We start from the raw sequence: 14,155 nt of genomic DNA on the forward strand, positions 1-14,155 counted from the left end.
ACACACACACTTTCCTAGAAAAAGAAGAGAGGAGAGGCGGGGAGTGAGGGAGAAAAGAGAGAGGGTGGAGAGGAAAGAGAGAAAGACCAACAGACCTGGGAGACAAGAGGAAAAAAGGACTGGAGGAGTGGGACTGAGAGAGAGAGAAAGGAGGGAGAGGACAGCAAAAGGCGAGAAAAAGAAAGACGGGGAAGAGGAAAAAACATGGCGCTTGCGAGCTGTATGTGCAAAATCCGCAAGGAATTGCAGTAAATTCCTTTTTGTTTGAAGAAAATTTACAACTTGGTAATAGACCTTTTTATGACCTATTTGCGGTCGTCATTGGCTGCGGCTGGTCATGTGCAGGCGCCGCTCGCCTTCACGGCCTTTTTCCTGATTTCCCAGGCGAATTTCCCCCCGCATTCTGCTTTCCCAGAGCCTCACCCCCTCTTTTTCTAACCTTTGTCTCTGCAGAGGTGGGCTCCAGTCGGCGGCTGCGGGGTTGCGGGGTCCGTTGCGGCCTCGGCTCCTGCCCGGCACCGGGCCTGACCCTACGGCCGCTAGCTCCGGACGCACCGCGGCCGCCTCCGAAGCTGGTGGGGAGCCCGGAAGGAACCCCAGGCGCCGAGCCCCCCGCCGGCGCTGACACCGCCTGCCGGCAGCAGCAGGCCTGCTCCGAGTGAATAGCCGCGCGGTTCCGACGCGGTTTCTTCTCCAACATGAGCCAGTTCCTGCTGCCCAGAGTGCGCGCAGCCAGGCTGTGCTTAGTGGATTACAGCAGCCGCCCAGGCCGACCGCCGGCTCCCGCTGGACAGCCTCCGGGTAAGAGTCACCCCTTCCCCGCGCCCCGAGAGCTGCCAGCGAAGAGCTCGAAGTGCCAACCGCCTGGCGCGGTTCGAGGAGCCCAGCCCAGCCCCCTATACATCCCTGGAACCTAGGGGTCACTGTATGCACCCCTGCCCTCTAATCCATCCCCAGGATGTCCCTTGGGGGCCGGGTGGGGACCTGCTGGGCTCAGAAGTCGAAGGGGGAAAGTCTGGTTTCCTCCAGAGTTGGGCAGCAGCAGATAGGATCCCACTGACTAAATCAAGAGCCCCTCAATCCCGACCTTGGAGGAAGGGTGTGAAGATGGTTCCTGAGTCTTTTAGCTTTGTTGGAATTGTGGGGGGTCAATAAAGGCACCCTGTAGAATAAGACGTTGGTTTTGCGGTTTGTCTATGTTCCGAGGTACCTGAGAGGCTGACAGGTGTTTTTTGAGAGTTAGAGCTTTGGATGGGGGTGGGGTGGATTCTATGTACTCAGAGTGTGCTTTTTTTTTTTTTTTTTTTTTTTTTAATCGAGGCTTTGGTAATGATGCTGGCTAATTTCTAGGGTTTAATGTTTATTGGGCCTTGGGTATGGGATAAAATTTTAAATATTTCTTTAGTGCTCAGGGGATTTTTTTAAAAAATAATAACTCAAAATAGGTTTCTTCTGAATCTGATAGTCTCTCAGATGAATTTGGATTATTTTATGCTACAAAATGGATGCGTGGTTTGGGAAGTAATAATGTCAAAAAAAACTGGAGCACATCTTAGGATAAACCCAACAGACATTTCAGAAATGCAAAGCACTGTAAATTCAAACACCGGGTGTTTTTGTCTTTTGCCAGAGTAGCAAAAGAGTAGGTCTTTTGGCTTTCTAAATGTATTGGGGGTTTTGCCTACCAATAAACATTACATAGCAACATTTTCCTCTCTGCTTCAAAACTACTGAACCACACATTTGTTAGGGGGGAAAAACGTAGAAAATTTTTATACTGCTTTTCCCTCACAGATTTTGAATGGCACTTGAGGATGCAGTTTGCAAATCCTATTGCCTAATTCCTTCATGAATATTGTGAAATATGAAAACCTTTAGACAATCTGCCGCATTGCGCATGGGGTCTAACTGCGCATGTCAGGGTATCATCCCCAACGCACCTAATAGCAAATCCTTATTGTTCCCCCAAACATTTCAGTGTAACAGTGTTGGCTGGAAGAACATTTCTGAACAATATATGCCATATTTATAGAAAGATATTTTTAGGTATTAGCTATGGGATTATGTTCATTTCAAAATGGCGGGCCACAATTTGTGGTCAGTGACATCTGCAGGATTGTCCTAAGTCACTAACTCTGATCACTAACAAATAATGAATTCTTAAGTGATATTTTTTTACTTGGAGTTTCTGTATTTTGTAATTATTTCTTTACCAGTTTGATGATGTTGAGATCATTCTTTGATATCTGTAGAAAGTGTTCTCTATTGAAAAGTAGACTTGAGCAGGGTTTATTCATAGGCCGGGCCAGGAACTGGAGGTCAGCTGGAGCAAGGGTGGGGGTAGGAGTGAAATTGTGGCTCTAATGAACAAGCTGTGGGTTCAGAGCTTCAAACATTTTTCCTCAGGTTCATGGCCCAGTGAGTTCAAGCTGCTAAGAACCAAGGTAGTCTGCAGGTTCAATTATGCAGCAGAGGGTGATGTCATGGGCAGATATAGAGGATTGAGGGGCTCTTTGTAAGCCCCATAATAGCACTGAGCTCATTTGAAAGATATGGTTGATTGTATCTAGAGGAATAATGCAAATTATATTTCAACTCAGGCCATTTAGTCCACAAGGAAACTAGTTGGGGTTGTTGCCACTGACGAAATTGCCCTGTTGTCTCTGTTAAACCGACAACAACTGAAATGAAAAGAAATTTAAAAACCCTTGTACCCTAAGAGCTCAGAGTCCAGGAAGTGTAACTCCTAGCGTCCTTGACCAGACCTTTGTCCATTTATAGATTAGGAAGCCAGTAAGCTTGTCGGGGCCTCAGTGTGTCTCTGGGTCAGGCTGTGGTACGGCTTGTGATCTCTGGGAGGACTAGGAAGAAGAGCCAAGCTCACTCTTAAAAATGTGGCCAAGAATTAGAACTGAAAACCAACTGTGTTTTCCCATCAGATATTTTTCCAAACAAATATATTTCACCAGAGTTCTGTTCTCTGAATCGGTGAGGCAGGAGAAATCGGAACAAAGACAGTATTTCACCCTGGGCTGGCAGGCAGCTGTTAGAGGTATTTACGGCCTCGCCGCAGTGCGGCGACCAGGCAGGGATTGTGGGGGGCACCGGAAGCTGGGGAGAAGCTACCAAGAACTCAGATTCCGATTTAAATCCAATTTAGAGCCATGTTTTGGGAAATGATGTAAATAGATATCGTCTTGTTAGGGATTGGTCCCTTAGACTTGATACTTTTCCAGAAAGAGGGAAAAGTTGTGTTCTCTGAACATAAGGTGGTTTTCCCCGTCTTGATGGACGACTAAGGGAAAGAAGTGCCCTAGATATGAAATTTCAGATCCGAATGACAACACAGAGTTATCATTGACAACATTAGGATTTTGATTTTGTTGGTTTGGTGGTACAGGGCTTGCAAATTGGAATGGATGAGGCTTTTTAGTACAGGTTTTCCTGAAAAAGAAAAGTACGTTTCCTGCCTTTTCCAGATGGGGCTTCGAAGCCCCTTTGCAGCCAGGCGCAGGAGTAGAGGGTGGTGCCGAATACCGCACTCCGCAGGGCACGCAGCGGGCACAGCTCAGTGCCCCGCAACGTCGACCACGCGTGCTAGTCTGGCGCATGTGCAGTGAAATAGCCCAGCCCAGGGATTCAACCAGTGCGGCATGGGTGGGGGGAGGGGGCCGTGGACTCCTGGCAGGAAGATACAACCGGATCTCTCCATTACCCCTTCCCTCAGGATTCGCTACTCTCCATTCCTTTATTCCAGCCTTCCGTCTAAATATAGCCAAAGAGTTTTGCCTCGCTACATTATTTTCAATCGTGATTTACCACCCCCCACCCCGATTTAAATCTGTATTTTTAGAAACAGGCTGCAAACACCAGTTAGTAGCCAATGGAGACGATCTTTTTTTAAAAGGTACTTCTACAGCTATAGACATAGATATATTTGACCCTCGGGGAAGTGTATAGATTTCGTTTTTTTTTTTTTTTGTTTTTTTTTTTCAGCCTGGTGCGTCTGCTTTGGGAAGAGGCCTTTCCTCTTGGCGCCTGTTCAAACCGCCAAACTTAAGGCCAATCTTTCAGGCAGACCATTCCCGGATCTTGTTACGCCAGCGCAGCACGTTCGAGGGCTGGGGTGGGGAGAGCGGCTCAGCGGAGAGCAGTCAAGTAAATAAATAAATAAACCGACAAACTGGACGGATTTTCTGCCTGGGCTCGTCTAATTAATGGGGGATGCGTGCTTCTGGGCCGCGGGCTTGTTTTCTGTGCTGGGGGGTGGGGTGGTGAGAGACAGCCCTCGGGGACCTTAGAGGACAAGCCTCTGGTGCTGGGAGACCTCCACCCGCTGGACGAAGCCCCAGAACTGGGGTTTCCGGGGTTGCCTGTCTCTCTGCTCTGCTGTCTAGCACCTTGTCCAGGAGGAGGCGCTGTAGGACAAGCGTCTCGCGGGCTGCGGCGACGCCGCTGATGCCCCGGGCGGGAGCTGACTGGGCGGTGTGGGGGGAAGAAGAGGACACGTGAGCCGCCCCTCCCTCTCCCAGCTCTCCGCCTCCGCGAGCAAAGTGCATTGAGCCTTGGACGAAAGTTCGAGATGCTTTGCCCATACTCAGGGGTCTCTTCTTCTGACAAGCAGAGGAGGCAGCTCCGAGGCCCCAAGGGCCTTAAAGCCAGTGCTGGGATATTGGGACCACCTCGTTTTCTCCGCCTTCCCAGAGGGGGCGCGATTTCCGTAAGCTGTGCTCCTAGGAACTATCAACTAGGATCCTGTGATGGGGCAAGCTGCTCCCAGCCCATTGGTTTCCAGCCAGACTACCTCTAGCTGCTTCTCCTGTCATTTGCCCTACCCTCAGATTCCTGGTGCCTTCAAAAAGCACTTTGTGCAGAGCCTCCTACAACAAGCTGATGGGATTCGCCCCTGCTCACTTAGAACCAGGCCTGGATCCTGTGACTCCTAACAGACTTTAAGAACTCCTGGGCAAAACCCATTTATTTCATGACTTGAGAACTACACATGTATGTTTCTACTCTTCTCAACACCATGCATACACCCTTTACCCACCATTTGGCTCATTTCAGGCCTTTGGTGGGCTCTACAGGCATTTCTTGCACCAGAAGTTAACACCCAACTTTAACAACTGGCTCTGATCAACCCCACTGATGACCTATTGTCTCCTAGCAATGCAGACTTTTGCCCCCTTCTCTCCCTACTCTAGAGCAATGATTTCACTGAAGATTTCTCAGTCCCCTCCCAGACTACCTGAATCAGAATGTCCAGATATGGTACCCAGGGACCTGCAGTTTTAAAACGCCCCACCCCAGAACAAATTAATGCACACTGGTCAAGTGTCTCCCCTGCTTGGTTCTTTGTTCTTCTGAAGCTGTGTTAATTGTCTGTCTCTACAACTAGGCATCTCCCAGAGATCCTGGGGCTCCATCTGTGATTGTTTTTTTTTAACATTGACTACCACAAAGGCTGAGTAATTGTCTCATTCAGGGAGTCTCCTAGATCCTTACTTTTGGCTAAGAAATTTCAAAGAGAGCTGGTTCTGCATTCAAAACACCTTGAATTCTAACCTATACTCTTAACACTTACCTGCCATGTGACTTTTAGGCAAGTTGGACAAACTCTCTAAGCTTGTTTCCTAGTTTGAAAAGTAGGGATAATGAGTACCTTCAAGGGTGGTTGTGTGGATTTTTACTTATACTATTATATGTTAGGCACTGTTTGCTTTAATTCACTAGTTAAGTATTTACAGTGGTATTTGGGGACAATAATTCAAATCATGTTCCTAATTATTATTATCCCTTTTATGCTTAGCAATCAGACTTACCAGCCAAAACAGACTTGGTCCAAACACCAAATCCTGGTGGGTTTTTTGTTTGTTTGTTTTTTGTTTTTTCACTGCTGGGGATCAAATCCAGCACTTCCATGCACATTAGGCAAGTGGTCTACCACTGAGCTACATCTTTAGCCTTCATCAAATTCTTAAACTCTACTAAGAACAAAAGAGGCTTGGCCACACAGGAAGTAGTCCCAAGAGGACAAAGTTCTGGGTTCTATCTTTTTACTGCAGTGGGCAGCATAGAACCTGGCCTATTGAGAATCAGTGCCTAGCATATACTTTTATCAGGGATATACCTAGGAGGAAAGTGTACCTAGCTTCTTAGTGTGGAGGAGTCTCATCTCACACAGGCATGTCTTCTACCACAGAGGGCTTCAGGTCCTTCCTGAGAGCAGGTCCCATTTCCTAGCCCCCACAGTCATCTTCTTCATCACTACCATTTCCTCCTATCAGTCACACCCACCTGGCTGGTTCTCTTACTCTTCTGTAGCCCCAGAGGAAGGACCTTCTTTAGTCTCTTGAAATCTGAGGTGGGGAAGGAACACAAAAGGCCAATGGGCAACAGCAGAGGAAACTAGGGACCACCCCCTTCCATCCACCCCACCCCTTAATCTGCTTGTGCACTGATATGGCTGAGCCCCAGATCACAACTCAGGCCATAGTTATGCCAAGATGTGTCTTAGAGAGACTTTATTCTTCACAATCTCTATTGGCTCTTCCAATTCTTTGTATCTTTTTATTTATTTACTTTATTTCCTGGTACTGGGGATTGAATGGAGTGCTTTTACCACTGAGCTATATCCCCAGCTTTATTTACTTATTTAGGTATTAGGGATTGAACCCGGGGCACTTAACCACTGAGTCACATCCCCAGCCCCTTTTTATATTTTATTTAAAGACAGGGTCTCACTAAGTTGCCTAGGACCTCACTAAGTTGCTGAGGCTGGCTTTGAACTTGTGATCCTCCTGCTTCAGCTTCTTGACCTGCTGGAATAACAGGTGTGCACAATCAAGCCTGGCATTTATTTTTTTTATTTTGAGACAGGGTCTCACTAAGTTGCCCTGGCTGACCTCAAACATGAGATCCTCACATGACTTTTTATATCTTTTATGCAGAGTTATATAAATACTACTTCAGTGTATACATATGCATACATCTGCAACCAGGTGTATCTCCTTAGCTCTGGCTTCATGACATCTCCCCATAGGTTTTTTTTTACACAAGGCCTCCTCCACAGCTGTGGCTGAGCTGCTTCTCTCGACCTCATTAGAAGTCCATGTAGGCAAGATGTTCTCTGAAAAGAGTCTTTTCACCTATAAGCCCTGTCAGGTGGAGTCTGTCCATGGCCTTGGGTAAGAGCACTCAAATTCCCTAGCCACTTCCAACTTCTGTGCCATCTAACCTCAGTATTCTTATTATAATTTAGATGGCTACTGTAACTCCTACCCTTCTTGGGACCATTGGAACCCTTTCTGGCCCTGACCCTGAGTCAGACATCCTTTTCTTTGGGAAGGGGTCTTATATCCCACAGTTGGCCTTTTCTGCTGGGATCAACTTTTCTTCCCATAGGACTCCAAACAAGCTCCAATGATTCCATTGTGGAGGAGAGGGGAGGAAGGTGTTATGCTTTGAATAGTACAGTACCAGTAATGTACTGGTAATATATAATAATAGTACCTGAACCACATTTTTCTCCTGCTTGCGACTCCCTGCTCATCCCTTCTCTGGCTTTAACCCAGCCTGTGCCTAAAGTACTAACTCTGGGCATTCTCTTTACTCCTTCTGCCTTTGCCCAGGAAGTTCATGGAGTTCATCCAAAGCCCCAGTCTCTACCTGTCCTTTCTGGTTGTTCAAACATTTAGTTTAAGAGGAGAACTCAACACCACCTCCAGGCAAGAGGCCTCCTACAGTCAAGATCAAAATATCCTTCCCTGGGGCCACATAGCAGAGGGCTGACCTGCATTACATTTCAATAGAGCTGCAGCCTCCTGAATCCCTTCCTCTCTCCCCCTGGGAACAGCTGTGGCTTCCATGTTGGAGAAGTCATACAAGGGGCCCTGTCTTATGGAAGCTGACCAGGCAGAAATTCCCAAGACTTGCTCTTTCTAGGTATGTGGGAAGGGACAATACCAAAGTTCTACTTTACTCAGAAACTAATTCCTTAAAGATTTTTAAAAAGGCTCATTCTCCCCCTAACACATACAGACTATGACCACCACTCCCACCATTGAGTCTTTGGGAACCTCCAAGCTCCCACATTGCTAGCTGTGCTCTTCCCATTCATGCTCAGCTTGTCTTTCCAGTTCCCTCACTCTCTTTCATCTACAGAAGCCCAGGACATTGGGGGTGGGGGAGACAAAGGACAATTGTAGGAAGTGGACACTTTCTCTTTAATAACTTTGCCTGAGTGTCCTAAGATCAGAAAATGATAGATGTTTGTCTCAATATATCCTATTCTTCCCTCCTTTTTCTTACTCCTTTTCTGTCATTGTATAAATACCCACAGTAGACTGTAAAATGTTATCTTCTGGTGTAAGCTACAGTGAAGGTTGCAAGCAAGTCTCAATTGCCATCCTTCATCACTATTCACCCAAAAATATCTACTGAGCCCTGATTAGGAGAAGGCACTGTTCCAAGCACTGTTTCTCCTCAGCTTGCCTTCTTCTTACCTCAGTCCCATAAAAATCTCATAATAATTGCCTAAAAAGTCATGATTAATCCTTTCATTAATTTGTTATTAACTCAAAAACAAACTTTTCTCAATATTCAAACTTTTATTTTTTTAAACAGGTGATAAATAAAGATTAATTTCAAAGCTGCTCACCTGGTGCTAATGGAATTTGAAACAACTTTTTGAAGGGTTATCTATACTCATTATTTTGATAACAGATGCCACATACTGCAAACAAAATAAAATTTACCTATGTGCATAATGAAATATAAAAGGGTGAGGAATGGATGTCCTATTGTCTGGGCTAATTACCAGCCCCCTATTTTCAGCTAATAAAAGCCAAATCAGGAAATAAGTTTGGAAATGCATGTGGAATGGGGTGGAAATGAAGTTGTAAAGAGATGACTTTCAGATGGAACTGTTGCAACTAATTTGATTTAGAAATCTGTATAGTATGATGTGTGCTCTACAAATCTAAAGGAACACAAATTACCTTATTAAAATAGCCAAAATCATGTGTTTTCACACTGTTTGAAGGCAACTCTAGCAGGCCATTGAAGGATGCTGGGGGGGGGGGTCAATTCTCTTTTTGTGTGTCCCTAATTGGAGTTGTGCGCATCTTCCCCACTGCCTCCTCTCACTCTCACCTTTCCCGCCTCCCCCAAGCACTGGGGCCCAAGTGCCTCTGCCTTTCCCAGGCTTTCTCAGCAGGACTGCCTCACACTCCCTCCTCCTCTTTTAGGCTGCCCCTGTGGTGGGGACAGCAATGTCCAGGTGGGGGCTGAGGATAGGGGAGCTCTCCTGAAGATCTCACTCAAATTTGGACCTTATGGGACCAGTGAGCCCTGAGCCCTGTGGTTGGGGGCCTGGTGGAAGTGGGGACATCTGACTTCCTGTGCTTGAGTTCCTTGAGAGCCTCATTTGCTTCCTCACACCCTCTCCCCTTCACACCAGGACCTTTTTATTGTTTTATAACCTTCTTTAGAGCTTCAGTTGCCAAAGATTCCGATGGGGCTATTCTCCACTTTCTCACTTTGCCAAACCCCAAGTCTTGCTGTTTTAAGCAGTTTGGTCACTTGCAAAGTCTTCTCTTTCAGATCTAAGGAAATTATAGAAAGCTCTAGGCATGTGGCTATCTTCAACATTCTCCAAGCCCATCCACAACAATACAGAGGAAGCCAATTGCCATCCCCACCCGAAGCCCACCCAGCCTCTCCCTAACCACTCTTTCTCTATTGAAACTTGAACAAAATCTCAAATAATTTCCAACTTCTTTCATTAAGCAAATAAGAAGTGGCCTTTGACTTTCCTCTTTACCACATCTAAAGCTAGAAAACGATTGAAATAAAGGAGTTGATGGTACTCACAGCGAATGCAGCCAAAGAATCATAAGACATGCCCACCAACCAGCCTTTTCCAAATAGCACTATCTCCCAATTTAAACAGCCTTCTCTGAAAAGATGCTATTTGAAAAGCCTGGGGTATTGATATGAATATGACCTCCCTTGCATTCTGGATATTTGGAACTATTTAAATCTGAGGGAACAGTTGCAGTGAACCTTTATTTAGTGAATAAAAGTTTAAAGGCAAAGGTTATTTATGGTTCTGCAGAGATGGGACCTGAGTGGCTATTTACAAGCACGTGATTCCAATAAACTTTGTTTTATGGCTTGAGAGTTGACAAGCCAAAATATAATTCCCACCATAAATTAGGTTAAGAGCATACAAGTGCAGATGCTTGATTCCTGGAGCAGCGATAGGAAAGTGAGAGGCTCCAGCCAGCGCCGGGCTCAGAAGGAGACAGTTCTACTCCCAGCTCCCCTGCCCACTAGGAAAGAAAAACAGTAAGTCACTTACTTTTTCCACAACAACTGGAGGTGGGGGGAGGATTGCTCTGCCCTGACTTTGCTGCTTAGGGAGTCTCATTGAAGTTAATTCTAATTTAAGCCTAAACCCTAAATTGACACATAGAAAGGGAATCTAAGTTTTCTTTCCTTCTCTTCTGAACATGGAAAGTTAGGAATTGAAGGCTTCTAACTCACAAGGGGAACTTACTGCCTTTCCCCTCCCCAAGATGGAGCATCTACTTCATAAGTGGAGTAAAACAGTGGTATTCTGGGTGGGGAGAGAAAATGAGTGTGGAAATGGCTTTGCCCCTCAGATTTCTCAGAGAAGATTGCTATCCTAGAATAAAACTGGAAAAGACTAAATACTTAAAGCTGAACACCAATCCCTGAAAGGACCGCTGCTTTGTAAGATGGTTTGTGGGTTCTCCAGCAGCAATTCTGAAACATTGATGTCATACCCAGAGAGCTAGGTAACAATCTAAAGAATTGCCATTTACCTTTAAACCCATTGATTTTCTTCCTCCCTGATTATCATTTGGGTCTTCATTTCCCCTGGAAATTGCTCTTTGTGTTAGATTGGAGAAGAAGAGAAAAGGCAAGTCCCAGTTGTGCCTGATCCTTTTTTTTAGGGAGGAAGAGAAGGCAGGTTTTGGAGGGTCACTGGTTGGGGTTGAGGAATTTGAAACCGATCTGAAACTAGAAAAGAAAGCTGAATTACTTCCAGAGAGAGAGAGAGAAGGGGAGCTGGGTTAGGGGACAGATGGACCGGTCATTCCCTCCAGTAGACCTGCACCCACCCGGCTGATTATGCTGAAGGCAAGACACAAAGGCCCATTTTCTCCTCGCTTCCCGATTTCCCACTGCGGAAACCCTGTTAAAGACAGTCTGAGGCGGGCCAAACAACCAGTAGGGTTTTGCCCAAGGGTGCGGGGAGTGGGGGAGGTGGTGGGGACCGAACTCTCCCCTGTTCTCTGTGGGTCTGCCCTTGGGCGCTGCGGTCCGAGGAGAACTTTGCGCAATTCCCAGGGACCCGCGCCCAAAGCAGGAAGGTCTGGGTATGGCCTGGGGTGAGGAGGTCTGGGTCTTGTCATTTTTCTGTGTCATCTATTTCTTTTTTATTATTCTGTGGAATTTAAGTGAGCTCCGTTTTCATTGCAACAGGTTCAGGACCGTGAGAAAGCGCCGCTGTAAGTACCTTCCCGTTTCTTCCGAATTGCGAAGAGGCGGTCCTGATCCTGGGAGATGGTGGGTGAAGGACCAGCGCAGTGGGCGGGTGGATGAACGGCCCTGCCTCCCCGGGCCTGGCCGGTGGAGAAGAGCTCGCTTTGGGAGGTGGAGGTTCCAAGTTGAGCTCCTGGGCAGCTTTTCTGGGGCCTAGTTCACAGTCACCTGCCTAAGGGAACTTGCCGCGCGGGGTCTCGCCCTGGTCTCTTTGGGCCTCCCTGGCTCTTCCCGGCCTTCTCAGGCTTCGCCTCTCACACAGGTGCAGCTCCGCTGGAGCGGTCGCTTGGGTCAAGAAGCATGCAGCTAATTAGCAGCCCACCCTAATAAGTAGCGGGGAGCATCCCCTCCAGCTCCAACAACACAGTAAACAGCAAGTGATCCCCCTCCTCAGCCCAGTCCAGCTTAATCTGGCCCAATCTCGCCCAGACTTCTCCTGCCCCCTCCATTTAAATACATTAATTAAAAACAAACAAACAAACAAAAAACCCTCAATGGGCTGGCGTGTTTTCAGCTGGCCCGCTTCCGGGAAGGGCTGATAATTTGGAGCTTTACACGGACATCCTTCTCCCACCCCTCCCCCTGCTCCAACTTGAGCAGTGTGGGCTCTGGGTTTCCGACACGAGCTGGGTGAGGAGAGTACAGATTCCTCTTGTTTACCTCTGCTTTTCTATAACAGCAGTTTAAGAATTTCTGGGCCAGAGTTGCTGGTGCCCTAAGGAAACAGTAGGGGTGGGGTGGAGTGGGGCCAGGGACTCTTGGGTTCCTTGGTTCGGAAGTTTGGATCTCTCTGAGCTGCCTGTGAAAGACAGGTACACTTCTGAGGAGATCTGTGAAGTCTCCAGGAGGACCATCTCATTAAGATTGTGCTAGTGGTGGTCAAGAAAACAATAATGACCCCTCCCTCACTGCAAAACGGAGGTGATTTTCTTATAATGGAAGATGGGATGCGCTAGGGCTGCAGGAACCAGGCATCCTCCCTTTCTTGTGAGCGGCCCCTCTATTCATGGTTGGAGAAACTAGTGCTGGTCTCAGGGCTGAGTTTCTTTGCCCTGCTGGGCTGGGTAGTAGTTGACTCCCTGGGGCTGTGCTCACCCTGAGATGTTGAGATCTACCCAGCACTTCACCTAGTTCCTCTCTGACCCAGTCTGGCTCAAGTAAAATAGGGCTCTGGGCTCCAGGCTGAGAGTGTCCTCAGAACCTCCTGGTCTTGCCGCCTTTCTCCTGCTGCCCTGGTTCTAGGTGCTTATCTCTGCCAATGCTGCTCACTTGCAAACTCACATTTGGTGCCTGGTAGCTGAACACAGCACAAAAAGCCCGAGAGATCAAAAGCATTAGTATGGGCAGTTGAGCGAGAGGTGAATATTTAACGCTTTTGTTCATCAATAACTCGTTGGCTTTGACCTGTCTGAACAAGTCGAGCAATAAGGTGAAATGCAGGTCACAGCGTCTAACAAATATGAAAATGTGTACACTGGCCCAAGTCCTCACCCACCTCATCAGACTCCCCCAATTTGCCTGGGCAATACCTAGGTAGGCCCACTATTCTAGGAAGCCAGGTAGAGAAAAGCACTTGGTATTAGGGGAAATTGGTGATACTCTCTTGGGACAAAGAGATTCAGTAGCCTTAAAGCCCTTGTTAAAAGAGACACAGAGGAAATTCCTGTAAAGTAACTAAAGCAGTAGAACCAAAGAGTTGGAGGCATTTGTGCATGTACCAAGTGCAGAATAGAAGCAGCCGAATTTGCCAGGCATGATGGGGGTGGGGGTATCCCTGCCCCACAGACCCAGGTCTGAGACTGAAAAACTAATTTTTGAATTATAGGTGGGGTGGATCAAAACAATATTAAAAATTTGGATACCCTTGGCCTACTATCATGCATCTAAAAACCTCATTCAAGCCAGGAAAACTCTCTGTCTCTGAACTCTGCCTGGCTTCTAAATGTGTCTTCGTTCTTGATGCCCTGAACTGACGGGCAAGCCCCGGACAGCACAGAGGCGCTGGGGCGGGCAAAATTCGTGAACTTTTGTACTCTTGTGTGCTGCTGTCGGCAAAGCAAAAATAATGAAACTTTGTGATATGTTTGTAAATGATTTTGAATGACCCCTCACCCTACCCTTCACCATTAGCACTCCGGCCTCAGCTCAGGTCAGCTCGGTGCCTGTGAGCAGCGCCTTGCCTTGGGGTCTGCAGGAGCAGCAGGGACGGAGAGGCCAGCCGGGCTGAGGGCCCAGGAAGGTAAATGTGTGGCTTCTGGGACAACTAGCTTGGCCACCAACCTGAATTAGCCAAGCAGTGGGGGAAGGAACAGGCAAAAGAGATTTCCTTCTTGCCTCTTTTGCTTTTGCTGCTGAGGGCATTTACTCCTTTCTGGAAAATATCACTTGATGAGGAAGGAGAAGGGTATTTTGGATCCCAAGAGGGGGTAATAAAGCCGCCATCTCTAGGATGCTTTATCTTTCTCTTCTTTTCTTTCTTTCTTTTTTTTTTTTTTTTTTAAGAAGAATGTCCTGGTTTCTTGCTGCTCAATAACCCCATCCCTGGCAAAGAATTAAGGAACTGGTTGCTGCACATTGCCAC

At 47.1% G+C, this 14,155-nt stretch overlaps 1 protein-coding gene across 2 annotated transcripts in view; it reads left to right on the plus strand.

Annotated features, from left to right (window-relative positions):
* Positions 1 to 660: 660 nt before the first annotated feature.
* Positions 661 to 14,155, plus strand: part of HOXD3 (homeobox D3) — a 37,372-nt gene continuing 23,877 nt past the window's right edge. The window contains exons 1-2 of one of the 2 annotated variants that reach the window (XR_014018147.1): positions 661 to 801; positions 3,997 to 4,900. The gene's annotated coding sequence lies outside the window, so the exon portion shown is untranslated. Of the gene's footprint in view, positions 802 to 3,996; positions 4,901 to 14,155 lie in introns of those variants that run through there. The other variant, XM_081262255.1, reaches the window with a different exon arrangement.

This window comes from Spermophilus citellus, assembly GCF_964194105.1.
Source record: "Spermophilus citellus genome assembly, chromosome: 11".
Lineage (NCBI taxonomy): Eukaryota > Metazoa > Chordata > Mammalia > Rodentia > Sciuridae > Spermophilus > Spermophilus citellus.